Here is a 27875-nt window from a genome sequence, read left to right as displayed (position 1 = left end):
CCTTCCTGTTCCTTCCCCCGTCCTTTCTCTCTTTAAGTTAAAATGGCAGAATGTATATTCAATCCTGATCACATCAAAGTCCGTGAAGAGCTCCATCTCTCCTTACTAGTTCAATCACATTTTCTGTCTACTATCTGAAGCTATGAATGTAGAGAAGCAAGCTGGTACCCTTACAGGAAGGGCTGGTGTGAATGATATACTGCAGAGCTATGGGAAAAAATGAATGTGGCTGCAGAGGTTAGTGTTAGACATATACTGTAAAGATAAACTATGAGAAAAGCCAGCTCTGAAACAATAAAAACAATTTATGTATCCTGTGTATAGTCATCTTGCTTTTCAAATGTAACTAAATAAAAATAGACATTTAAATTTCTGAAGTGATTATGGTACTATTTACTCATCATCTTGTGTCTGGAAATTTCTTATGGAAAATATCCAGTGTGAAATAAAGTCACATGAAATATATGTCTTAATAAATATTAAAGCTTCCAAAAGAAACACCATTTTCATACCATAAAATTATTTTAAATGATATTTTTATAATATTTACTACTTACCTAATGTTCTTTTAGTGCTGCATCCTACATAACTGTACACTAGGCTGAAAGGATGTAAACCCTATACAAGTAACCATTTCAAAAATTAAAGGCACACTAGATACGTATGGTATGAGAATAAAATTGAGAAGTGTGCACGCCCATTAATAAAGGGAGATTGAATGAATTAACGATATGTTTATTTATTTATTTTTTATTTGTTTGAAATAGAGACCACATGAAATTGAGTGGAAAGAGGTGTGGGAAAGATCTAGGAGGAGATGGGAAAAGGGAAATAATACATTAAAAATGTACTGTAGAAAAACATTGATAAAATAAAGAGTTATGGAAATAAGATTGAAAGCCATTTGGACCAAGGTTATCCAGTGCACAGAACTGAGAAAAGTTTGATTCATTGACTCCATGGTGAGTCATCCATAAAATACTAAATGCTGAAATAAATTAATTTCTGATATAAACAATATATTGCTAATTATAATTAGAATGTTATGTATTATTAAGATAGAAATAAATATTGCTGCATTTTAAAATACTTTCCAATAAGATGTTAATATAATTTTTAAAAGGACTCATTGTCACCGTCTTGTAGGCAGGATATGACTATGGCAAGCACAAGCTCACAATAGCTAAGCAAATTGGTTCTAGGTCCACAGAAGCCTGTCTTTCCTGGCAGTCAGCTATGGAGGAGAGTAACTCATTTGGCCCCACCATATTATGCTGATATGTTGGCCATGGACAGCTTCTGGGAGAAGGGGAGCCATAGCCTTCCATTCTGTACTCACATGGGTATTTCTAAATTCAGGATCACATAGACGGCCCTGACTAGACATGGTGGTACACTAAGAAAAATAATAACAAGTAAATAGAGGAAAGATCTTTACAGGAGGAAGGAGCTGATGGATTGGGAGGAAAATGGGAGAAGGGCAAAAGAATCCAAATACATAATGTACACATGTGAAAAACCAAACTTTACAACTACTAAAAACCTGTTTCCAGTTGTATAGAGGCATTCAACTTTAATCCTAGTGATTTGGAGTCAGAGATAGTCAGATCTCTGTGAGTTTGAGGCCAGCGTGGTCTACAGAGTAAGTTTAAGAACAGCTAGGGCTACACAGAAAAACCCTACTACAAAAGAATAAATAAATAAATAAATAAATAAATAAATAAATAAATAAATAAATAAATAAATACCTGTCAACCTCCCTATTTACATTTACTTCTAAACATTGCTCACAATAACTTAAAACAGAAAACATGTTGCGTTATTCTTTTCTCAATATGTGGCAATATCCTAAAGTCATAATTTCAAAAGTAGGCACACTTTCAGAGCAATGTTTCAACCACCTTCATTCTTGATCTTTATTTAAATTTTAATTTTTGCATAGGTACGTGTGCACACACACACACACACACACACACACACACACACACACACACACGTATGCCCCCGCACCCCGTCCCTGTGGTGGTTAGCTGCAAATCTGGACAATATGATTTCATGAAAGACATGTGTGTTAAATGGAAATCACCATTGAATTTTACATTTTTGTCATGTATGTGTGTGTTCAATTGTATACAAGTGTGTGTTTATGTGTAAGTGCATGTGTGGATTCTCTGTTGTTGTTCATCAGGCTCTGTGCACCTTGCTTATTGAGACAATTTCTCTCATTGGCCTGGAGACTGTCAAGTGTTCTAGGCTGCCTAGCCAGCAAATCCTGTCTGTCTGCCTGTCGTGGCCTCCCCAATGTTGGGATTATAAACTCACATCACCATACTAGCATAATTTTTTTTTATATAGGTTCTATGGTATGAACTCAACTCCTCATAAATACACAGGAAGTGCTTCACCGACCAAGTTATCTCCCCAAACTCTGCATTTGTATCTTTTCCTGGCCTGTGATATTCACCAATTATTCTACAAATGTGTTGTCTGCAGCTTTCAACCAGCTATACGGTCGCAGGATAAGCAACTAAGACTTCATAGTGTACTGAGCTGGGGGGTGGGCAGAGATACATGGAAGTTTACAGGTATCCAATGGATACTTTAAATTATGTTTAGCTTCCAGTGGGTTAATGGAGATATAACCTCATCACTAGTTAAGAAAAAAACTTTATTATAGGTAATTTGTCACACAAACTTGTGTTATTTGTGTTACATATCAACTAATCGAGTTAAATATCATTGTATATGAGTTACAGTTTTTTTTGTCCATAGCTCCTCAAGACTTGAATTTTTCATGGTAGCATATTGTACCTTGCTCTTTTCATTCCTTGCTGTATGCCAGTGATTTTCTCTATGCCCGCAACTTCTATGTCATATATTTCTTGTTCTTAAACTATTTTCCCACAATGAGGTAACACAGTGATTCTCATGTTGAAATTTTGTATCACTGATGAGTTGTCATTTATCGAGAGCACTGTCTAAATTAACTATGTCCTGTGTTTCATGTGTCCTCCCTGTTGTTTTTTTTTTTTTTTTTTTTTTTAGATTAAACTGGAAGAAAAGTAACAAACGATTATATTTATCCTCTTGTTGCATACATAACACCACTCAACACTATGAAAGCCAGTAGGGACAAAGCTTCCAGATAAATATAGTTTTATTTCTCCACATTCCATGACTAAGGTGTGTGATTTCTTTAGTATTATGATCTAACCTTCAAGTTCCAGAGGATGATCAAGATGAATGGTAATAGTCTGTGACCCTCATGAAAAATAATACATCAAAATCAGGTAACCTGTTCCTGGTATTGAGGTTTTTGTTTGGTAGCCTATGGTGTCTAGGAGTGATATTGTTCCCTTATTGTAGGGTACCTCCAATTGAACTCTTTTTATGTAAGTGTATGTATACATCTGAAGATGGACTAGACATTGTTGCTGTATTTATTGCTTGTATATATTGTATATAGTTATCGTACTTATTGTAGTTTTTCTTATATTAGTTATAACTTCAGTTTTTTTTATTTTTATTAGACAAAAAAGGGGAAATGTGGTAATATTTTATTTGTGCTGAAATGTGGTGATATTTTATTTGTACTTTAATAAATAAAGTGTGCCTGGAGATCAGAGGAAAAAGGCCAGCCATTATAAGTAAACTAAGAAGTCAGGCAGCAGTATTACACGCCCTTAGTCCTGTCATTTAGCAGACAGGATCTCTGTGTGTTCAAGGCCACACTAGGGAACAGAACCAAGCATAGTGACATATGTCTTTAACCCAGTACCAACCATAGACTTCTGGAGGTCTGTACAGACAGACAGATAGTGACAGAGCTATGTAGGAAGAGGAAGTAATATAGCTGGGCTAAGAAAGCCAATGAGAGAACACAACAGAAAAGGTATATAAACATGAGTATACAGAAGAAGCTCTCTTTGGAAGCTGCAGAGTTGGTGAGGTAAGGGTGGCTGATGGCTTTCCCTATTTCTCTGATCTCTCTAAGGCTTTCACTTCTATTTCTGGCTCTGTGTTTTTTGTTTATTAAGACCATTTAGAAATTCCTCTACAATGATTGTAGCTGGAAGTTTTCCTGTGTCCCACCCAGCCACATGGTGGTCCCTCAGCTGCTTATAAAATAATCATTCAGCGGCTTGATATTATTTATAACTGCTCAGCCATTAGCTCATGCTTATTACTGACTAGCTCTTACACTTAAATTAACCCATAGTTCTTATCCATATTTAGCCACTTGGCTTGGTACCTCAGTTGTGCCTTGTTATCTTGCTTCCTCTGTGTCTGACTGATAACTCCTGACTCAGCCTTCCTCTTCCCAGAATTATCCTCTCTGTTTGCCCTGATTATGCTTCCTGCCTGGCTACTGGCCAATCAGTGTTTTATTTATCAACCAATCAGAGCAACACATATTCACAGCATGCAGAATGACATCCCACAGCATACATATTAGGAAGTTCCTACAGTAGTTGGTTTCTGCATGACTTTCTCCAAGGCTGTCCTATTAGTTATTTTTCCCATACTCCCTTCAAAACAAGACCTACTAAATGCTCTGTAGCAAGCACTACCTGCAGTCATGTGGCCATCTATATAACTTGTATTCAGTGATAATTTTGACATTTCGTTACATTCATTAATGATACCAACATGTTGTTAAATGTAATTACTTTAAAATTGTGAACTATTCATTACTATTGTTTCACTTTTCTTTGATTTTTTTAAAGTTATTTTTTCCCAAATGTAATTTCCAGTGGGTAAAAATCTAAATGATGAGTTCACTATATACCTATAATTTTGTTAGCCATAATTTCATGTTTTCCTCCCCTGGTTTAGTTTCCATTTATCTACATTGGACCTTCTTTAACCTCCCTCAATCTCTTGAATATACTGGTAGAAAATTACTTTAATTATACTTTCATGAATTCCAAAATTAAAACTCAAGAAAAAGTATGTTACAAAAAGTGCTAGGAAATAAGATAAGGAACTAAAAGTGCTTTGCTAAATATAAAGATAAATAAATGCATCATTTTACTTCATTTTATTAATTCTTTGAGAATTTTGAAAATGCATTTGATCATATTCACATCCTCCCCAATTCCTCCCATATTCATCCCCTCTTTTCTACCCACCCAACTTGCTGTTCCCCCTTTTTTGTACATTCATAGTACAAGTTATGCTGCCAATACAGTCTTGGATGTTGAGGTCTTAACTGGAGAGTGTATCAACCAGAGCCTGCACCCTCAAAAACAAAAACAGACAAGAACAAAGGACAAACACTGTATTCTTCTCTCAGCAGTTATCAAGTACAGTAGCTCATTAGATAGGGGTTGGGATTTTATCAGGTTTGAGCCTGCACACGTTTTACTAATATTGCCATAATAACTTTGAATTTATATATGCAGCTGCCTTGCTGTACCAAGAAAACATAGTTTTCTTATAGCCATACACCTATGACTCTTACAACTGTTCTGCCTCCTCTCTCATCATGAACTCTAAGCCTTGGATGGAGTGGATATGATATAGATGTTGACTTCTTTAAGATTGTAAATTCTACAGGCTCTTATTATCTACACCTTGAGCAGTTGTAGGTCTCGATGTTAATCACCAGCTACTGCAAAAAGACATTTACCTAATAAGAGTTGACTGATGCACTGATCTATAGGTATAACAATAAGCTATTAGTACTCATTTTAAACTACTGTCCATTTAGCAGAATGTTAGTTAGGGCTACTATTGCTGTGACAAAACACCATGATCTAAAGCAACATGGGGAGGAAAGGGTTGATTTCACCTATGATTCCATATAAAACAGTTTATCATCAAATGCAATGAAGGCAGGGCCCCAGGCAGAGAGGAATCCTGGAGGCAGGAGCTGATGCAGAGTCCATAGTAGACGGCTGCTTACTGGCATGCTCCCATGGCTTGCTAAGCCTACTTTCTTACAGAACCCACGACTACCAGCCCAGGGATGACACAACCCACGTTGATCTCACTCATAAGTCATCAATCAAGAAAAAGTATTTAGAGGAGAAAGAAAGGAATATGATTGAACTCATTGGCATGGTAAAGGACTTTCTGAAAAGGACTATACTAGCTCAGTCATTAAGACCACCAATGAGAAGTCAGGAAACTAAAAATTTTCCTTATAGCCAAGAATACTACCATTCAAGTAAGAGGCAGTCAAAAGAGTAAGGAAAATATCTTTAATGCCTATATACCTGACAAAGGTTAGTATCTAGAATATATAATTGAATGTATTATTATTAATATTTATTTTCTGATAATCCTTGTAAAATTAATGTGAGTTTAAGGAATTTACTAGTATTATTTTATAATAAAAACAGAAGCCTATAGCTTATAGTGATTAAGTTATGAATCCAAGATCTGTGGAGAATAATCATTAAATTAATGAAATTAATCCCTAAAGAATATTCATTAACTAATATGGGAAGAAAAACCATTTTCAGTGCAATATAAAGGTAAGCCCTGAAAGGCAAAATGAATTCATATTTAATATTCATGGCTTCCTAATTACCAAAAGGACAAAAAGCTTGGGGCTTTAAGAACAGCCTTCTTATAAAGTTGAATAACATGGGCTGTGCTTAAGTTCACTGAGCTGAAGTTGTGAGCAGATATTTAAGTATTATTTCTCAGTTCATAAAAATCATTCTCAAACATTGTATTTTCTCCAGCACAATGAAGCTGCAATAAAGGACCTAGATGAGTTTCCTGAAGAACTCTCTGACTGTACATTAGTCCTCTCCCAACAAAGAATGGTAACCAGATTCACAGTAGGTCTCCATAAATACTTGCCACTTAATTGAGGATATTTGTTAATGCCTTTATTGAGCAAGACACTTCACATTGCCTTGTTTTGAAGAATGTAGAACCTGGAATGAGATTTTAGTTTTAAATTTCATCTGTTTATCATTCTTTTAGATTAATATATTTACATAATTCCCCCTTTCTCTTTCCTTTCTCACAACCCTCTCACATACTCTCAGCTATCTTTCAAATTAATGGCCTCTTTTTCTTTTTTTTTTTTTTTTTTTTTTTTGGTTTTTCAAGACAGGGTTTCTCTGTGTAGCTTTGCGCCTTTCCTGGAACTCACTTGGTAGTCCAGGCTGGCCTCGAACTCACAGAGATCCGCCTGGCTCTGTCTCCCGAGTGCTGGGATTAAAGGCGTGCGCTACCACCGCCCGGCGGCCTCTTTTTCATTAATTGTTGTTGTTAGTGGTGGTGGCAGTGCTAATGTGTGTGTGCATGTGTGTGTGTGTGTGTGTGTGTGTTGTGTGTATCCCTAAACACATAATAAAATCTGATCAGTCTGCATAGTGTTACTTGTATGAATGTTTTCAGGGCTGACCATTTGGTTTTGAATGATCAATTGGTGTGCTCTTCCCTGGAGAAGACTATTTCTCCCACTCTCCATGTAAGCTCCTAAAGAAGAGAAGTACCTGGTCGTCCTATCCAGCTGTAGCATCTATGAACAACAACAATGTCTAGCATGGCACAATAATTCTAAAGATACAATAGTGGCATGAAACCTTTGTGATAATCAACAAGAAGGAAACCATACCTGGTAGTGAAACCTAACCAATTACCCACGGTTAGTGAAATCATGGATCTTGGAGGAGAGCCTGCAATAGCCACTTTACTAAAGCAGCATAATTCCTAATGACATTAAATATTTTTCCTTATACACAAAGACAAGTGTAGTCCTTGCCCTTCATCTCTTTTGTACAGATGAAGACCATTACAAAGAACCACAGCCTAGTGAAATGCAGACTCCTAGAGCCCAATCACAACTGATACATCCACAAAACCACTCTTGCCCCTGAGGCTCAGAGATCATTTGGGAGGAGGGTTTGGAAAGATGGTAATATCCACGCTTCACGAATTTGCGTGTCATCCTTGCGCAGGGGCCATGCTAATCTTCTCTGTAACGTTCCAATTTTAGTATATGTGCTGCCGAAGCGAGGATAAGTGAGACAGTTGACTAGCTTGATCTGTCTGGGAGGCATCCAGGCAGTGGGACCGGGACCTGTCCTCAGTGCATGAGCTGGCTGTTTCGATCCTGGGGCTTATACAGGGACACTTGGCTCAGCCTGGGAGGAGAGGACTAGACCTGCTTAGACTGAATCTACCAGGTTGAACTCAATCCCCAGGGGAGTCTTTGCCCTGGAGAAGATGGGAATGGGGGGTGGGCTGGAGGGAAGGCGGCACGGGGGGGGGGGGGGGGGAGAACAAGGGAATCCGTGGCTGATATGTAAAATTAAATTAAATTATAAAAAAAAGGGGAGGAAAAGAGAGTTTGCTGTGAAATTGTGTCGTCTCATAATGTCGGAAGCTACACACCATCAAGTTTCACTAAAGTGGCTGCCTAAACTTGATCTGAAAAAAGAAAATAACAGATATGCTAATGTGAGCAGAGGAAAAGACCGAAGAGCCACATGCAACTAAGGAATGCCGGGAGTGGAAGAAGGAATATTTTCCAACAAAGAGAACACCAATCAGAGTGTGATTGCAACCATGCCTTCAACCTTGAGAGATTTCTTCTGCATCACCTCTTTGGAAATTTCACTGAGGACCTGATGATTCGGCTGTGCTTGGAACATCCTGGGTGTTTTATTTGAGAGAGAGAGAGAAAACTAATGTTAACATCATACAGAGTAGCATTTTGAGTGAAAAATGGGAACTATTAGAATAAAAACACATAATGTCTAAGTCCAACAAGAAAACAAAACAAAACAAAACAAAAGGTCCATGGAAAGATGATTCCCAACATGGAAGTAAAAATACCCTTGTGGAGAGTGAAGCAAGATCAAGAAGGGGTAGTCTTCCATGGCCAGAAAGTATCAGGTCTAAAAAGAGAAAGCTAAAACCCACACAGATGTGAAACAGACAATGCAAGTCAGGTGGAGCACAGAAGAGACAGGAAGTGTGAAGACAAGAGAGGAATTTAGGAGTAAAAGTCAAGATGTGTCTAGCTTTTTTTTTTATTGTCTTGGTTTGCTTCTTTCTCTCTTTTTATTTGGCTTTTAGTTTATTTACCTTTACAACATGTTTTTGGGAAGCTTTGAGAAACTGTAATTTTTAGGTGCATTTTTATGGAATCTGGCTGCCTATTTATAAAGGTACAAACGAAAAATGTGATCGATCCATGCTTGCAATACAAAATCAGAAGTCTGGTGCTTAAGGCAGGAGGAAGGATGGAAAGAATTTACGGAGTTCCAGCTTCAGAGGTGGACTTAAAGGGATTTCAACCCCAGACAGAGATATAGAAGGAGTACCTTTTACGTGTATGCATTTTGATTCAGAACTGTTGGGTTTAGATAAATTCAGGAGTTGTAGAGCTAGGTCATATGTAGATCTAGTTTTAATTTTTTTTTGACAAACTTCCATATTCACTTTCATAGTAGATTCCCAAGTTTACATTCTCAATGGGAATGCATAAGTATTTCCTATTGTTTATCATATTACTATACACACTAGTTATGGAATCAACCAGTCAACAGAAGAATGGTTAAGAAAATGAGGTATGTGTATATGCAATAGAATGTTTTCAGCCATAAAGAAGAATTTAATAATGAAGTCATGTATTTAGCAGGAAAATGGATGCAATTGCAGATAGTTATATTAATGCAGTAATGCAGATATTGCCCATAATTTGCAAGTCCTACATTTCTATAGATACTTAAAACTTCTATATATAGATGACATGAAAATAGAAATGAAACTTTCTAGGAAATGAGGACTGATAGGAATGGAAATATGGGAGAACTGGATAGGAACAGAATATGGGGGTGACATGTGATCAAAGTACAATGTAGAGCTGCATGAAAATGATTTTATTAAACCAACATAAAAATTAATGCTAGGTTTAAAGATTCTAAAGCATTGTCAAGTATACTGATCTCTATTGAGACAAATGTGACAATTGTTACAGTTATTTTCCTGAATAGTAAAATGGAATGACTTTTCTATCATTTTATCCACACCCTCTTCCCTTCTACACTATGGGCTTTGTTGCTCTATAATGATGGCTTCCTGAACTCTGATTCAACTTGGCCTTAGTGGTGTGAGCACAATAACACAAGCAGACCTGGAAAGCTCATACACATGTTTCCTTTGGTGCCCTAGTCCTCTTCTATCACAAGAGCAGGACATAACTGTGTCGGTAAGATGCTACCAGAAAGAAGATATGATTTCCATGGCATGTCTGAACCATCCGAGTGTCTCAGCCTGTATCATCTCAGGTCAAGAGAAAAAATCCTGACGCTAAGACATGTGGATAAATCCAACCAAGACCAGCAGAGTTTGTAGCTAGTGCCTAAACTTACAGAAATAGTCGCTTATTTATGTTGCTGAGTTTTTAAGGATGTTTGCCTAATCACAACAGCATAGCCTAGTCATTTATTTGCCTTCTAATGTTTTTTTTAGACACAAAAGAAGGGTGGTAAATTGATGTGGTTCTACAACGCCCAAAGATATATTGCTGAACAGTGTGAAAAACTTTTTCTAATGAAACAGAAAGAGTGTGAATCTGAATAGAAGGTGAGGATGAGATAGGGAGGAACGCGGAAGAGTCGGGGGAGGGGAAGCCATAATCAGAATACACTGTATGAAAAAAAATCTATTTTCAATAAAAGAAAAAATAGAACCTATAATTGTTATATTACTTAACATATCTGCAGAAAATAAGTGGCCCATTTAAGAAGACAGTTCATCAAAAATGATTTGAAAAGATATAGTCAGGGTTAAAGGAGCCAGCAGGCCAAATTGCAATATCTGTGGAAGAGCAAGACCAGGGATCTGTTATCCTGGCTAAAAGTCCAAAGAACACTAAGTTCCAGAAGCATGCTAAAGAAAGAAGCTGGGTTCCCAGGCTGGGAAAACTGTGGAAGGAGATGGACCATTTACATTCTTTAATATTTTTCTCTAAACTGATAACCCCTTTGATGGTCAGGAAACAAATATTTGATTAGAAAGTGGTAAATAAACTAACTAGAAGATATCTTTGCCATATGACTCTTGTCTTTGTCTACATGAAAAGTCTGTAACATATTTCATAACAAAGTCACCATTTGATCATCAAATGTGATCAACTCAGTTAGAATGACAACTTGAAATAATAAACCCCAAGATGACATCTTCATGGAAGACAGCAGTAGGGCTTGAAAGAAAAAGCATAATATATGCGATGGTACTTAGTAATTTTTAAAATGATGTCTACTTAGTCTGTGTGTGTGTGTATTTGTGTGTGTGTGTGTGTGCGTGCGCGCGCGCTCAGTAGACTAGTATGTGTGCATGTGCCACAGTTTACCTGTGGAGTTCAGATGCCAACTTTTGAAAATCAGCTTTCTTTTTCCACCAAATGGGTCCCAGGGATCAAACCCAGGTCTTTAGCTTCAGCAGCAGGTGTCTTTTCCTGCTAAGCCATTTCACAGATCTGCTAGGTTTTGGCACATTTATGTGAAATTAAATTATAGTGATAATAATTATAAATTGAAAAATATAGTTGATTTGGAAAAAGTATACAGTGTTTTGTAATTCCTCTGCCATGAAGTAGACAAAAATATCTCCATGCTATTGAGTCTCTCAGTTTTAATAGTATGGCCATGTTTTTTAGGCAGTAAGAGGAAGTTTAAATTGTGCCCCTGAGAAGTATACATCCATAGATATTGATATTTACACAAATTGAATCTCTAAGAAAATAATTATATAAATTAAAACTCCCTTGATTTATCTATATCCATATATAATGTATATCTTTCTACCTATACATATAAAGAATAAGAAGAGAGAAATAATAAAATTGCATTTCATGGTGTTTAAATGTTTGTATGTCATAAATCTTGAATAGAACAATAAGAGAAGTTATATTATCAATCCAATATAAATAATTTAAAGATAATAATTTTGCCACCTCTATCATTTTATCTTGTCTTAAAGACGTTATGTGAAATGGGTCTTTCTATTTCGTATAATAATAAAGGTTACAACTTACGACAGTTTCATCTTCAAAGCCTTTTACAAATGACTGCGAATATTGCCTTAGCATTAATTTAATCTGCAGAAGCACCCACTGGAGAACAGCCATTACTCCTGATTTATGTCTATTTTATTAGCTCCAGTTACTCGAGCAGACACAGCAAGCTTTGAAACCAGCCTTCCCAAGCCTTGTAAACTGTTAGTATAAACTCAATTTATCTGTTGGCATAAACTTGGTGTCCGCTCTCCTTGGGAAGTCTTAATTTAATGATCCACAGTATCTAAGGCAAAAAGAAAGTGGTTCATAGACATCAGCCCATCAGATCTCAGGCCTCTCTGAGAGCTCCATGCCTATTCAAACTATGGGTTGTTGTCATTAAGGGGGCTGGACTGTTTTCATATAGGAATTGTGCACGAGTCAAGAAGAAATAGTCATACATCACATGTAGTCATCTGTAAGATCTTTCCTGTCTTGCCCTGTAGTTCATTCTGCTTCTCTCTTCCCAGCAAACAGAAACAAGCCAACATATACAGCAATAACTCTACCCAGTGGCTCTGCCCTGCCTGTCACTTCTTTTCCAGGTTCGCTTCCAGATACACACTAAAGCTTCATATTCTGACTTCAGGGTGACTATCTCCAAGCCCTTCAAACTCTCCCTTTACAGTGCTGCATGGGAGGCTTCTAACATTGCATATGACTTGCTAATATCATGGAAAAGAGAATGTGTCCAATACCTGGCACTTATGAGTCCCTCACTCAAAGTAGTCCATAATAAGCAATTTTAGAATCATTTCATGCATCTTTAAAAATGGGATAAATTTCCTGAAGATAGCACTTGTAATAGAAATTTAATTGGTACTCTATGGACAAATGAATGAAATGGCAGGGAACAGACACATCACTTTTGCCTATATCGCTCTGTGCTCTCTGTTGTCTACTAGGTGATGTCTATATATTGAAAAGGCAGAGGTCATTCTGGGATGGGCCTCACATGTACATATTCCCCTGCTTCTGTATCCTGAACTTTAAGCTGAGCCTAGAGATCTCTATTGCTATCCCAATACACCTCACCTTTCTGAAGCATTCTCACCCCCTTGACTACACAAGCTTCTCTACCTTAATCACGGTCCTACTGCTGCTAGGAGTTATTTCCTACTTGTTCCCCAAGTGAAGATACCTAAGTTTTCCCCACAGCATAGGCTGTAGTGTGTGTTCTTCAACATTCCATGGGAGCAAATGCTGATTCCTCAGTCAACCCAACTTCTCCTGGAAATGCCTATTTCAAACTCTCCATGTCACTACACACTCTGATGACTAGAACTCCACACTTGCTTTGTTTTTTTCATCAGATAGCTTTTCTGCTTTTTCTGTGGGGAAAACAACATCTATCAACAAGGAACTTCTGGCCATTTACCCACCAAACCTGTATAGCTATAACCATTTTCTCTATTCCTTCTACCCATATGTCTACACTTTCAGCTTGCAGTGATTATTAATTCCTGAAGACAGTTTCTACAATGTGTGACAAATCTATGCTTTATAATCTTTAGCTCCACAAAATGATGAAATGATCATCATTTCCAATAATACTACACTCAGAGAAGCTGTATTTTTCCTTAATAGGCTCTGGTCAGGTCATGACCACATGTAGAAAGACGGAATCTGCCTGCAGTTGAAATAAGTTTGAAAGAATACTAAAGAGAAATATTGTAAAACCATAGAGCACATGAATTGGCTTCTACTGTCTTGGAGTACCTAGAGAGCTAAGCTTAGTTTATGGAATTCTTGATGACCAAATAACTTTTGAAAAGAAACTTGGAAGTTTGATTGACTCACCACGTTAGGTCTGCCTTTATCACATGTCAGCAATCATATTTTTCTACATAGTACCCACTGATATTGACTAAAACCCTAACTGTCATGGATGCTTTCACAAATAAGAACACTGGGGTTGGGAGTTACCTTGAATCCATGCAGACAACTAGGTTATTTGCTCTTATTAGTATTTCATGCTGAGAAATGTTGCTCGTTACATGGAGTCTTATACAAAAGGTGTGTTAAAATGTTTTATTTTGGGCCTAAAGAGATTAGATTATTGCTTAAGTGTGCTTATGTAGTGCTCTTCCAGAGGACCTAATTTGGGTCCCCATGTCAAATGACTCATAACTTCCTGTAAGCCCTATTCTAGGGGAGCTGATACTCTCTTTAGGCCTAAATGGGCAATTGCACTTGTGTGCACATACCCTCGTTCAGACACACTCATACACGTAATTAAAATTTTTAAATCTTTTAATAAAATATTTATTTTTATTTCATGTGTATTGGTGTTTTGCTGCATTTATTTCTATGCTCTGTGTGTATGCCTAGTTGTCAGAGAGGCTAGAAAGGGGAATCAGATGCCCTGGAGTTGCTATGAAGAGTTCCTCAAGACTTATAAGGGTCAATGGAATTGATTTTATTTAACGTGGGCTACAAATGATTATGACCCACCATATAGATACTGGCAATGCAGCTTGGGTCCTCTGCAAGAATGGTTAGGGCTCTTAAACACTGAAATCTCTCTGCAGCCTCACAAATGAAAAATATTCTAAAATATTTTACTTTTGCTAAGTGGATCATTTAGTAATTTTAATTTAAGCAAGTAAGAAGGTTATTGCAAGAATGTTTTGATACTTTGCTGAAAATCTAAAGCAAGGATGCTTCAAAGCATAAATAAAGATTTGAACCAAGGATTGAATGTCATCAAGAATTAGCAAGGTCCTCTTAGCATCTTTTTCACTATTGTGACCCAGGGAATGTATTTCATGTCTTGTCTTCTAACTATAGAGAATGTTGTAAAGATGTCCACAAGAAGCTCTGATTAGTCAACCAGACATTAGCCTAAGTTGCTAGGAGGAGAACTTCAAGATTTATAAAGGCCAGGGACAAGGAAGTAATTTATTTGATCTGAATTATTACCTGCTTTCATTGAATCAAATGAGTCTTTATATTAGTAGTCTTTTTTGTTTTGGCCAACCATAAGGAAACATAGCAATATGAGACAGCAGGAAAGAATTGGTTGTCCAATACCAAGTGGTCAGTCTTGAACCCATACACATAACAAGGAAATGTTATATAGATTGAGAATGTTGTGTTTATATATTTAGGAATATTGTATACCAATAATATATCCATATTTAGAAATATATTTCTAAATATATATAATAAAATACATAAATATATATTACTATATGCACACATATACATCAATTAAAGAAAAAGAGACTATGAGTTTGATTGAGAGAGAGCAAGTTGGGGGCACAGTCATAGGGGGAGTTGGAGGGAGGAAAGAACTAAACAATGTACTTACATTTTATTTTCAAAAATAAAAACTAGTAAAAATAAAATGAAAGAGGCAGATGTGGAAGAATAGAGATCTGAAGTATGGTAAGGACTTGATCAACCTCTGTTGGATTTGAAGATGTTTACAAAAATTGAATGTAGACTTTAGAAGTGATGAATGTGGATCCTGGCAGATAGCCTGTAAAATTAATACAGACTTCAGCCCTAACATCACAGTGGATTGCATTCTTTCAGTCTCTAAACTTGGATGCACATGCTTTCCTGGGCCTCTTGAAAGAAGCAAAGCCCCACAAAACCTTAATTTTAGCCCATGCACATTGTCTGACTTCCAGCCTACAGAGCTGTGAAATCATAATTTTATAGTTATATTATTTATTATTATTATTATTATTATTATTATTATTATTATTAATCATTGGGTTTGATATGCCCCAACAGGCTTTCACTTTTCTTTCCAACTTCATAAGATATGAATGTAACTTTTAAATAATTATTTCTTTTGCTTTTTAGATCATAATATAATTACATCCCTCTCCCTTTTCTTTTCCTCATTCTTAATGTTCCCATATACCCTTGTTGCTCTCCTTCAAATTCTTTTGTCACTTGTTGTTATGTGCATATCTACATATGTACATACATTAATATTTGTAAATACATAAATACAACCTGCTCAGTCTGTATACAATTTTTAAAATTTATCTTTATTTTTAATTGTGTGTACGTGTGGAAGTAGTGGTCATGTGTGTAGATGTGTGGGCAAATGAGTTCGGTTGGCCCTGGAGTGTAGCTGTTCTTGCCATGTCCTGAAGCATTGCCCCAAGTGAGGTAGCAGGTAACTGTTATACCTGCCCATGACCTTGAAGCACATGTCCCTGGGACGTATGGCCTCTCAGGACTCTTCAGACCTAGGATGCAAGTATGTGGTTGTCTTTTCACTACCTCATGGTTTTGGATGCAGGGATGGAGCAGAGCAGATCTCACCAGAGAACAGCGTTGGACCGTGCCTCACTCTTCCAGGATCCTGTGACCAATTCCTCTTTTGTCCTGTGAGTTTTCTTTCCAAAATAAATTCCTTTGCACATTTAGCAGACTCCGTGGATTGCTAGTGGTATAATCCCATTTCTGGAGACCAGAAGAGGGTGCTGGGTTGCCTACAGCTAGAGTTAACAGTTTTGAGTTGCCTGATATAGGTCCTTGGAGGGACGTTGGATCCTCTACAAGAATGTAAGTGTTTTGAACTGTAGAGCCACTTCTCCAGCACCTTTATCTCATTTTAAATCTCCAACTTAATACTAAAGTGTTATAGTAATGAGAGAAAAATAATGATCCCATATATTTTCCTTACATTGTCTTTCTTTCTCCATGTGTGTGCTGTGTATTATTTTTCCCTGCATATAGTTTCTTCCTATCCCTTTGTATGTATTTCATCCATCACTGCAGACCTCAATTTTGTTAGTAGTTTTTAAACACACCAGCTTTGTTAATCTTGTCTAAAACTTATAATTAAGCCTGTTTCCACTTCCAAATTCAAAATTTGTAAGGAGGGAAAAATTCGATTTTTTGCCAGCTCAGTCACTGAAGGGAACCCCTTGTCAGATCACCCATATTCATTTTTTGTCAAAAAGACAATAGTCTTGGAAATTGGTAACAGTTCCTTCCAGGACTTGAAATGGCCCATTCTTCAAAGTGACTACATACAGAAAGGATGATGTGCCTGGGTGGAGGGAAGGAGAAACTCATTTCTGGTAGAAGTATTTAAGGGTTACTAATATAATGTAATATGGATGTCTAAATAAAAATAGAATGATGACACCAATGGACACTCTAAGATTGAAGGGGGCAAGCTTGCAGGGCCTCGACCTTAGATGAAGAACAATGTACAACTGGGAAATGTTGAGACTGATAAAAATATTCTTCCCAGGGATGAACCCCTCAACTGATTATCCAATTCTAAGGGGTCAATGTGCATCATATACATATGAATAACATTATAAGGACAGAGCAGGTTGTATTTATGTACCTAGTATCATTGTGTGTGTGTGTGTGTGTGTGTGTGTGTGTGTGTGAGAGAGAGAGAGAGAGAGAGAGAGAGAGAGAGAGAGAGAGAGAGAGAGAGAGAGAGAGAGAGAGAGGTAAATGGGGATGAATGGAAGGGGTTGGGAAGAGGGAAGGGAAGGGGAGAAGACAATGTAATTGTATTATAACTCCAAAAGTTAGTGTTCAAATAGGATGTGGTAGAGTAAAATTGGCAGTAGTGGATAAATGTTTTTTTTTTTTTCTGAGAGAAAACTGGCTAAAAAGAATAAATATCTAGACATTTTTATCAATTACACTTTGATATATTTGCATCAAATTTCCAAATTTAGGAATAAAGCCCACACCTGAACTCCACTTAGACATATGGGTTCATCATAATGTGATTTCTTATGTCCATGTGTGTGTGAGCTCATGCAAAATATATATGCATGAATATGTACTGAGACTGCATTTTGCTGGTTACAGTTTTTCACATTTTCTTGACCATGTAGGCTCAGCAAAAATGAAATGGCAAGTCGAATAATTAAAAGAACAAGCAGCTAAGACGAAGCTATGCCAAGATTAGTTCTGGCACAGATTTCATTTAATGTTGTAGAATAGTGACCCGGGGAAACAAAAGGGCGTTGATTTGAGAAACTCTATCGACAAAACAGGAGGGGAAGGCAACACAATTCACAATGCAAAAGTCATCCTGGGAAACTGTGTACTTAGCATTCCAGGCAATTCTGCTAAACACTGGACCATAAATCCAAATGTCTAGCTCTATAAAGCCTCACCTTTCAGGATGCTTACTTGGCTAAGCAATGCAAGAGGTAAATGTGACTTGTGCTGGATGGGCAAAATCAAGGCAGACTTTATGGGCCCGGGATGTTTTTGTTTGTGTGTTTTAACATCCTCCATCCTCTCTTGAAAACTCTTTAACACATTGAGGGTCCTATTCCAGGAACTTACTCTCAGTCACTCTCCTGTCACTTTCCCTTAGTAGAGCACACATTTTATCAAATAGTTCCTCTTACAAGTATGCTATTTAATCCCCATCCATGGCTACCACCAAATGCAAGCTTCGTTGTTACCAGGAGATAATGAAGACAGGCCATCATTCCTGGTTCAGTTCATTTTTTTTGTTGCTGTGACAAAATATGTTAGGAAGGGGAAGAGGGCTTGTTTGGTTTTAGCCCATGATATTTTGGCTCTGTTGCCTCTGAGTCCAAGTATGTGAGTCAGGACACACATGTGAGTCTCCATTTGGGGACTGTGGGGAGGCACTACATGAGGAAATATACATAGAATACTTGGGGACCACTTAAAGTTCACTATTACTTCTAGTAGAGTAAAGCCATGGCTGCCTTTAGCAAAAGTCTGATCTGTCCTGTGATTGACAAGGCCGGTTCTGATTTAAAATTGCCAACTTTCACAGCTGAAGAAGACTTCAATGTGTAGAAGAATGTCACTTTGACACATACAAATGACAGAATGGGATATTAGCTTGTGGACATATTATTATTATTAGCATTGAACATATCCTCAATCGTATTTAAATTTCATTAAGTCTTCTATGAGGTTTTAACATATATGTCAATTAAAGAGCAGGCTATGAAAATTAATTAATTACCTTTTTCAGGGTCACCTAGCTAATAAATAAAAGGAAACTCCAGTACTTTAATAAACTGTATCATACATTGTTATCTAATTACTAATGGATGAGATATGTCTTGGATTATTTAATAATTTTATTTGGAAAATTAACTTCGAATGTCATTTTAGAAACAATATTCAGCTGCACTTTACACAGAAAAATACTGCTTTCAACATATCATTTTAGCCAAGAATTATTTTTCATGAAAAATATAAGGTAAAAATATGTCTTCCAAGAGACTTTTTACAAACAGGAATAAAGACTGCTAGTCCCACAAAGCCAATTCCAGCATGTCATTTGCTTGGAAAGATGTGTGAATGACAATGAGATTTCTGATATGCATGTGTATGTGAACTAGTGTAAAATGTGTATGGATGGGGGCTAGAGAGATGTGCCAGTGGTTAAGGGCACTGCTTGCCCTTACAGAGGACCTGAGTTTGGTTCCCATCACCTACCTGGAAGCTCACAGCCACCTATAACTCCTTTCCCAGAGATTCAACACTATCTTCTAGAAACTGTGGGCACTTCATGCACATGGTGCACTTACATCCACACAAACAACACAGTCATATGCATACAATAATAAATCTTAAAAATGTAAATATGTATGTATGATTATATATTTGTACTTCACTATACCACTCAATTTTTCATTCTCTTGACCATGTAGATGCAGCAAGATGGAATGGTATGTCAAATAATTAAAAACTACAACAGGACAGAACCCAGTTTACTGAGGAAAAATCATATGAAAATACGCCCTTAGAGAGACTTTTCACAAACAGGAATAAGGATTTCTAGTCATTGCATAAAGCTGAGTTTGAAGTTTATGTGTTAAGGAGTCATTAACCTCATTGAGAGGCTCAAAGCTTCTGATGGGAGCCTATGCAAAACAGCCTGAACATTGCTGAGGATTTGAGTGCCATACAATGTAGGATGGGCAAAACTATTAGTACAACAAAAAAGTGAGAAACATAATAGACATTAATCGCATATGTAATATTAAGTAGTATTTAATCATTGATTAGTCAATCAGTGACTACATGCATATTACACAAACCTTTATATGCCTATACAAAAGAATATCAGCACATTGCCAGCCACACCAGTCTTTTTAGTAGTCTAGCTCCATATTCATTTCTGTTCCTAGACAATGCTCTTTGCTTATCTGAAGCTGATACATGAATGCATATATTTGGACATTTCATTATTCTCTTTTATATAAATGAAAACAAAACTGATGTTAAAGGTAAATAACCATGTCTTTTTCTGGGGATTTAGAAAATTTGAATTGTCTGAAATCATGTATAGCTGAAATTCTAGTGCTTTGAATTCAAGGCCTCCAAGCTTTCATTACCAAGCCATGCACCTTTGAGACTTCACCATGGTAAATTGCCTGGCCACTCATTTGGTTCCCCTGTTTGAGAATAAGATCTATGTGGCTATAATTAAGGCAATAATCTGAATAAGTAATTATTCTTGATAGGATAGGTCCTAGGTCTTATGACTGATAAACTTACAAGAAATGAACACATAAAGACAGGGAGAAGGTCACATGAAAATCAAGCAAGGATTAGAGTCATGCTTCCAGAAGCCAAGGTTTCCTGGAGCCCTGTTACCTGTTCATCCTTACTGACTACCTTCCAGTTATAAGGAAGGGTGAAGCCCTGACATAAAATGCCACATTGTGGTCAGATAGAAGCCTGGTGCCACTTTTCAAGGCAGAATTCCTAATGTTCAGGTGCTGAAAGGCAGAATGGGAACCTGTTTTGCTCACTGATTAGAAACCCCCAAGTGACCCTGATATGGCCATTTGTTCTCAGGACACCATTATTTAGATATAAGTTCGAAAGCTCAGGGACAATGATCATCATTACTAATATTCTTTTAGTAACAAAGTTCAGATTCCTGTTGAATCCTAGAACATATTCCTCCACACATTTTTGGTATTTTTACTAGTTTTCATTTAAGTTAATTTATGTAATCAAAGACACCCTCAGTTAATAAGGCATTTCTTGCCAGAGTAAGCACAGTGTCTTTCTAGAGTTAAGACAATTATATTATGATGCTACCAGGAGTATCAAGGTCACAAGGGAATGGGACCCAAAGGCATTGTGAGCCAAGCCTGGGTGTTAGCTGCTAGGTACTGTTAGTGTGAAATGCTCTGACCATAAGGGCAATTTTTACCAAATAATACTGACATCCTGGAAGTCTTTTGCTTGTTAAAGTCAAACTAAATTATGTGGATTTGCACTGATATGTTTGAACTCAGTATCAGAGAATGTATAAATGAGGATCCTCTAGAGATACAAATCACTTAAGAGAAAAAGAAACCACTATTGAAGAAGTTTCTTGCACAACATAGAGGCTGATGTGTCTGAAGCCTGCAGGGGAAGTGGGCAGGATGGGTGAAAATTCAAGTAGTAACTGTTCTCTTACGAGTTTGTTCACTCCAGGGTAGCAGGCTCAACACAGGCATGATTTCTATTTTGCACTTTATCATCATCATCATCATCATCATCATCATCATCATTTTGTATTGCTTTTTTTGAAGAGAATTCTGGAATTCATTCTTCAGTTATCCACTTAAGGCAGCAGTTCTCAAACTTCCTGATGCTGTGACCCTTTAATACAGTTCCTCATGTTGTGGTGACCCCCAAGCATAAAATTATTTTGTTGCTACTTCATAACTGTGATTTTGCTACTGTTAGGAACCATAATGGAATCAAATCTGTTATGCAGGATATATGCAACTCCCAAAGGGGTCGAGACCCACAAGTTGATAACCACTGACTTAAGAGCTTCCATTTTCAACTGAGGCCCATGCATCCTTACAAACAACAATCAACTTCTCTCTCTACTCATTGGTTCCAATATCAATCACATCTAAATTACACATCTCCAGTATGCTATTTACTTTTATGTTGCTCTCATAAAAGACCATGGTCAAAGCAATTCATAGAAAAAAAGTTTATTTTGGCTAATGGTTCCAGAGGTAAACCTCATCCAGAGATAAAAGTCCATCATGGCAAAGGGGGCATGACAGCAGAAGCAGGAAGTTGAAACTTACAGCTTCAAACACAAGTATAAAACTTTGTGCAAACTGGTAATGATGCAATGCTTTAAGTTCTCCAAGCCTGTTCCCAGTAACATATTTGCTCTAGCAAGGATGCAGCTCTTTAACTCCCTCAAATAGTCCTGTGAACTTGGGACCAAATATGCAAATGCCTGAGTCTGTGAGGACATTTCTCATTCAAGCCAACACACGCGGCACCATGTAAATTTGTGTTTGAGGAAAAAAAGATGGAGACAGCAGCTCAGATGAGTCAGCATGTAACTATAGCCATGATGCATGGCCTAACTGCATGACCAACTGCAATGAGCAACTGCAACCATATCCTTCAATGAGGATAAATAGCATGAAAACTAGACTCTCACAAAGAGCAGTGAAAGCTTGACTGTGTTGTTGGCAAGCTGTTTTTATTCAGATGAACTTCTTACTGTCTCTGGGATCAATTTTCTTATGGGTTAGATGCAATGTTATAAAGATTAAGAGGAGATGATGGCCATGGTTTTACTAGCAGAGTGGATGCCTGGTTTGAATATAGCAATTGTTTTTCATCTCTGAAATGTGTTTTGTAATCCTTTCTAAGCAGATTTCTTGTTCTCCCATAGCATATGGTTTGGCATTGGATCATATATATATATATTCATAATCCATCCTACTTTATTCTTACTGTTTCCTCTTCACTGATTCATTCATTGACCTATTCAGCAATCCATCAGTCTGTCTAACCATCTACCCATCCATCTAGAAAGCATACAGAGTACATAATGCTGACTACAACCAGTGATTATTTGCTTGGGGCCAAGAATGTTACTTAACATATTTTTATTTGTTTTTAATAAAATTTATTTTGATCATATTCTTTCCCCTTTTCCAACTCTGATTTTCATCTCCCTCTCCACTCAACTTCGTATCTTCATATTTTCTTTTTTTTCTCTCTCTCTTACACACACACACACACACACACACACACACACACACACACACACACGCACACGCACACACATCACAAATGAAAATCATAACAAACAAAATCTGAACAGGTTAAACCATACAAAAATCTCAGCATTGAGAAAGGGAAGGGGGTACAAAGTCTCACCCCTAACCAAGAAGCCATTTACAAGTGTTGACTGCCAAGCAAGATCAAAATCAATTCTCTCCAGTGGAATGTCACGTGGTATATCAACCATAATACAGGATAGGCTCCATGTCCAGGAGTAGCTGGCCAAGACAAAATAAACTGTTTGGTTTTCTGTTTGTTTGTTTCTGGTGTGTGTGTGGGAGGGGTGGTTGGGAGAGGAGACATTTTACATTTGCCTGTGGGTACCCATGCATGTTTATGCATGTACATGCAGAGGTCAAGGGTCAAAGCTTGGCATCTTCATCAACCACTGTTTATCATCTTTTTAATTTTAATTTATTTATTTACTTTATTTATTAATCTATTCTTTGACAATTGCATATGTGTGCATAAAGTGTTCCGATTGATGTTAGTCTACAACTTCTCTTATCTTCCTATTAGTACTGGCTGCCATGCCTTCTTCCATTCTCCTTATAAATCCTTCTCTCATATTTAATTTTTGGGGTTTGTTTTTCATTTGTGTCCCAATTTGTTTAACTAGAGCATTGCAGTTTACATTGGGTTTGAAATTATACACTGAGTCCTGGTCAATGAGTACATGACTGAAGACAATGACTAGCCCTCCCCCAGAATCCATCAGTAGTCAATCGTTCAGCAAGAAGAGGTAGGAATCCCTGAACCATTATTACCCTGTCCTCCATCCATGGCTACTGACAGGGCCAGTACAGACCTTCACAACTACTGTGAGATCATGTCAGTAATGGCTGTGTCGTCCTCAGAAGGCAGTATTTCATAGCCCTTCTCTCTATTTTCTGTTTGTTACCATGCTTCTACACCCTTTTCTTCAATGTTCCTTGAGCCTTAGAAGGGGTGATATGCATATCTCTTTTAGGAATGAACACTAGACTTACCCTTAGTACCTCCAGTAGTCCTGGACTTCTATTTCACTACCATTCACAGCAATGGCAAGCTAGTCTGATTAAGGGTGAGAAGAATATTTATCTATGACTAATAATACAAATATTTAGAACACAGTTTAGAGTTATGTCATTTTAGCGTACAACAGTAGTAAGTTCCCTCTGGGGCCTGTGACTTTCCAAGCCATATTTTTATTTACTTGTTTGTATGTTTGTTTTAATCTGGTTTACAATAACAGGTATGAATTCCCTCCTGTGGAGAAGGTGTCAAATCCAATCATAGAGCAGATGACTACCCACTAACAGTCATGCCACACCACTGAACCAGGGGGCACACCTTGTCTGGCAGTTTGGTATTGCCGTTCATAGGGCTCATAAAGGGGTAAGAACATTGATGTCCCCCACCCTACTCCAGTATCCTGAGTAGAATCTTCAGGGGTTTTGAAAGCTAGTTTTTAGGGAATTTTATTTCTCTACATCATACAACTAAAGTATGTGATGTCTTCAGTAATAGGGTCTTACCTTCTACAGCATCTTGTCTATCTCCTTTTTTGAGATGAGGGTTCTCACTCAACTTTGAACTCAGTGATTGAGCTAGGCTTGCTGGACAATTAGCCCTAAAGAGCTACTGGTTTCTGCAGTCCTGATCTGTGGTTGCAGATGTATCCTGCTCTGCTCAATTTGGCTTCTATGCAGTTGCTAGGGGTTTGTTTGTGTGTCATTTCAGGAACTGATCTGTCTCTCTAGCCCCCTGACTATGAATTTAATGCAGAAGAGAGCTTCTTATTTATAGCCTGCCTTCTGTATGCCTCCTAGCTCTATGAGGAACCTGTGAATGTTTTCTTAGAGGGCAGAGGAGCACTACAAGTACAGGTGGATTGAATTTGCCAGTCTTTGTCTTTATGGTTACCTTTGCATGACAAGGACATCACAAAGGCCCTTGTAGGTGGAAAAGGGAAGAATTTCGGGAGGCCCTGCTGGTCAGATGTTGCAGTCAGCCATAGCTTGGCAACTTCCTCTAAACTCAGCAACATGGAGGACTCCCTCCCCACCCCCTAGCAAAGGCTTCCTGTTCTCTACCTAACCTTATCTGGAGGATGTCTCTAGACCAGGATGCCTGATTTATCTCTAGCATGATCCTTGGCAGGTTCTTACTAGAAGCTTTCCCCCTGCTGTACCTGTGATAACTAAGACTTATAGCAGGAGCTTTGCTATAGGATCCTACTACCACATATCCAGCCTTATGTTGGGAGCATAACACCTAGTGCAAATTAGGGTTTGTCTCCAGGCTCCCCAACCCTATATATTTCCTATACTTTAGAATAAAGATGAGGTAATTCACTGGAGTCATATCACAGAGGGCTATCTCCATCATATCCACAGCCATCTGAATTCTGTTCCCCTCTTCAGCTCCCTCCCCCTACATAGACTGGCAGCTCATGATCCCAAGGAAGAAGGAGAACTACAGAAGAAGAGAATGGAGAACACTATATGACGGCTTGCACATGCTGCTCCTTGTGAAAATGGAAGAATGCAAACCCAAGCCAAAGTGGATTCAAGAAACCAGAGAAATCCAAAAGGCATGGCCTCCCCCAGCACCATGAGAAAGAACACAGCATTGCAGAAACCTGGGTTCTATTTCAGTAATACCTCGATGGGACAAGTAACTTAAACAAAGTGATACATTTGTGTTATTCTAAGCCTCTCGGTTTGTGATATTTTGTTAAGGCATCAGTGGCAAACCAATATACTATCTTTAAAAAAAAAAAAGTAGTTCACATGCTTGTGTAGCTCCTCTCAACTTACAAAGCAATTTTATATATGTTATACAATTTGTCATTCAGCCTACCACATTGTGACAGGAAGCCTAGATTGGGAGAAACGTGAAGACTGTCCAGTAGGTAAATTCTGACTATCAGAGCAGCTCTATCTGCAAATGTTGCCTCCGCCATTGGCACCAAGAAAAGACTCAATCTGGGTTTGATACGGATCAACAAAAGGAAGATGAGACATTTAAAGCGGACCACCTACAAGGTTGATAGAGTGTTCACCAGGACAGGCAACCTCTGCAGCCCCCTGTCACATCACCGGCAGCCTCGCACTTTTCTGCACTTCTTCAACCCTCATAATCAGGACTGATGCTTCAAGGAGGCCTCAGCGCTGCTGTGCTCTCCGCAATCTGCAGGCCATGGAGGAAACCACAAATGTCACCTTTCTAAAATAGCATCCTATTTGTGTTCTGGTCACGTGACACTGCAGGACCAGAGTGCTGGAATGCAGAGTGTGCTTCTCCCCTTATCTTCCCACCCTCCCCGCCCCCATCCCCAAATCAGGCAAATTGCAGAGCATATGATGTTACTTCAGAGTCCACTTAGCTTAATTGAACGGAATGTGATTTCTGTGACACACAGGTGGCGACCTAAGCAGCTTAGTATCTGATTTGAGACGGCAGTCTCTAAAGGAGGTGCTTGCTGCGCGCATTTTCATAGACCGCACAAGGGAAAAGACCGGGGATGAGAGGCAGGGATGGGCCATCTCATGGGCTGATATGGTCCGTTATGAGCTGGGCCTTTAGAGGGAACCCTTCCACTTCCCACTTAACACCCTGTCCTTAGTAAATGAAGAATCAAAATCTCAGAAGCTTTGTGCATTCGTTGGGGCCCCACTACAAAGAAGGACGTAAGTCACAGTGGAAATTCTTCACACTTCTGTCTTGTCCAGGGCTTGTGACAAAAGTCACCTTTTGTGCTACTTGCTCTGAGGCTGAGGCAGGGAGTTGGAGCTTGTAGACTCTTAGATGAGAGAGAGCCATGGCCTTGCCCTTGATCCCAGATGCATTTCGATAACCCAGTCACAGCCTGGGATCTCAGCAAGTTGCTTCTCTTTCCTGATCCTGTTTTCCTTTTATTCTATGGGATTTATTTTGAAGTAGTGTTCCTATTTTATTGTACACGAGTGTTTGCGTGTATGTTTAAGTGTCATTCATTGCTTGCAGTGCCTGACAAGACCAAAAGAGGGTGCCAGATCCCTGGAACTGGAGTTACAGAAGGTTGTGGGCTGCCATGAGAATGCTGAGAATCAAAAATACCCATCCTAACAAGAATAGAAAGTGCCCTTAACCACTGATCCATCCCTCCAGTCTCTTTATCTTTTACTGAGTATTTCATGCATGCATAAAATTTGTTTTGATCAAGTCCACCCCTATTTTCTCTCTCTTACTTGTGTCCTACCTTCCCTGCCATTTTTTCTCTCCAGGATTCATGTGCTCTCACATTTTTTAAATACCTGCTGAGTCCAGTTGGCTCTGCCTATATGTTCAGGGCCATCTACTGCACCATGTGTAGTCTTTTAAGGACCACATTTCTGGAGAAAGCTGGCTCTCCTTCAACCAGCAGCCATCTATTACTAATAGATTCTAGCTTAGAGGAGGAACCTCATGAGCACCTCCCCTGTCTACGCTGGGATTGTGGCTGCCTTGATTTCGTGCAGGTCTGCCCCGAGTTACTGCAGCTTGAAATTCACATGCCTGACTCTGTTTTCTTGTTACCATGTCCTGACTCTTGGCAAAGCCTCTCATCTAAGAATATGGTTGAACTTAATGAAATAATGCATCTTAAGAATTAGTTCATAGGTCGGGGCATATAGCAATTGTTCAGACATTGTTAGCAGAGGTAATTGTTATCACAATAGTGTTCTGTGTCCTTGTGACACAGATTCTCTGGGCTGGGAGGCTTCAAAGCTCACTTCTCATTTCTAGCCTTCTTCATTATTTTGTTTATACAACTGACTCCATGGTT

The 27875-nt window shown here is 38.1% G+C and overlaps 1 long non-coding RNA gene and 1 other non-coding gene across 2 annotated transcripts; one reads left to right on the top strand and one right to left on the bottom strand.

Annotated features, from left to right (window-relative positions):
* The first annotated feature begins 3214 nt into the window (after window positions 1–3214).
* LOC131896293 (uncharacterized) lies at window positions 3215–25772 on the top strand. The gene is made up of 3 exons (XR_009375428.1): window positions 3215–3290; window positions 6696–6794; window positions 25489–25772. It is a non-coding gene; the product is annotated as an uncharacterized LOC131896293 (long non-coding RNA).
* Window positions 7876–7983, bottom strand: LOC131897275 (U6 spliceosomal RNA). The gene has a single exon (XR_009375629.1). It is a non-coding gene; the product is annotated as a U6 spliceosomal RNA (small nuclear RNA).
* Window positions 25773–27875: the final 2103 nt, after the last annotated feature.

Source organism: Peromyscus eremicus, chromosome 20 (assembly GCF_949786415.1).
Source record: "Peromyscus eremicus chromosome 20, PerEre_H2_v1, whole genome shotgun sequence".
In the NCBI taxonomy this organism is placed as follows: Eukaryota; Metazoa; Chordata; class Mammalia; order Rodentia; family Cricetidae; genus Peromyscus; species Peromyscus eremicus.
The sequence above is the reverse complement of the archived record's forward strand: the minus strand, read 5'-3'. Positions and strand labels throughout refer to the sequence as shown.